Here is a 1,489-nt window from a genome sequence, read left to right on the forward strand (position 1 = left end):
ATATTGGTAAATTCGTTATGAAAGGCGATATTTTTTAATATAAATTTGATCAAACTTTGCAAAGTTTGACTTGACATAAATCTAATATGCGAAGTATAAATGACCGGAGGGAGTACTGACTAGTTTTGCAGGACGAATATTTTAGCACCTTCAAGGATTGAAATGTCATTTAAAATTCTTGAGAAGGTGTTTCTTAATGGTTTATGCGACCCCCCCCCCCCCAAATCCAAATTAATTGATATTCTCAAAGATATTTCAAAGCAGTGTACAAGATAATTTTTGTGAAACCTTCTCAATTTTTTACCGCAGTCTGCCAGTCTCTAGATGTCATATGAGTGCACCATGCCAAGTTTCATATTTTCAGACTTTGTTTTCATCTTTTGGAATTAAAAAATAATAAGTCCATGTTCTTAGTCGAGTCTTGACACCCTCAAGTTTGTTATTTATTGTATAAAGTCTAAACATAGACTCAAAAACACAAATGTAATTTTTCGACCCAACTTTTTCATGCACTTGCAGTTCAAATGCCTAGAAATGCATTTAATCATAGCTAATGAATCCCCCAAAATGCCATTTTTAGCACATTTAACTCAGTTGTCCACATACACGCATCCCTATGAACGCACGCATACACACCGTACTCCTATGAGCACCTCCGAGATACTGAGCCGAGACAACAACTCACAAAGTCACCACATGCACATTCATAGTGGACGGGAGCGTCTCCTCCCACTGAATGAACATCACCTGAAAGCCTAAATAAATTCTGAAAAATGCGAGCACGAGTGCATAGTCTCGGACTTGAACACTGATGGGTTGTTTCCATCACAAGAAACCTAACCATGTCAACTAGGCTCAGTTTACAGAATGCCAAATTTTGACTTAGAGTATGTAGTACCGTATCTTGAGTGTGGAAGATTATTAAAGTCCAATGGATGAAACAACAGTCGTATCGCCTTCAAACCTGACTCTTGGTGTCTCTCTAAACCATGTTTCTTCCTCGAAGATGGTTTAAATTCTAGGCAGTGTACGCCACAAATTCTATAATACCTTCTCAAAATTTTTACCACCGTCTCTAGATGTCATATGAGGGTACCATGTTTACAGGACTTTGTTACCACTTTTAGAAATTAAAGAAAACCAGTAAACACCATGTTCGAGATAGAGTCTTGGCACCCTCATGTTTGATACTTTTTTTTTGTATAAGGCCTAAACATAGACTCAAGAACACAAATATGATTTTGCAATCTAATTTTGCCAAAATTTTCATGCACCTGCAGCCCGATTTTTTTTTAGATTAGCCAGCTGCTAGCCTTGTTGATTAATTTTTTCTTGATCCAGTTTAATGCATGCATGACCTTCCAGGATGTTTGGGTGCATCACCGGGATTTAGTGTATGTTAAAAACACCTGATGCTACCTTCATCTTAAACTAGCTAGCTTGTAAAAGCATTCCCTCAAAAAAAAAAAGCTAGCTTGTAACAGCAGTG

General features: G+C 37.3%; 1 pseudogene; it reads right to left on the bottom strand.

Moving 5' to 3' along the window:
• Positions 1–744, bottom strand: part of LOC119283872 — a 2,806-nt pseudogene extending 2,062 nt beyond the window's left edge.
• Between the last annotated feature and the right edge of the window lie 745 nt (positions 745–1,489).

Source organism: Triticum dicoccoides, chromosome 4A, assembly GCF_002162155.2.
Source record: "Triticum dicoccoides isolate Atlit2015 ecotype Zavitan chromosome 4A, WEW_v2.0, whole genome shotgun sequence".
In the NCBI taxonomy this organism is placed as follows: Eukaryota; Viridiplantae; Streptophyta; class Magnoliopsida; order Poales; family Poaceae; genus Triticum; species Triticum dicoccoides.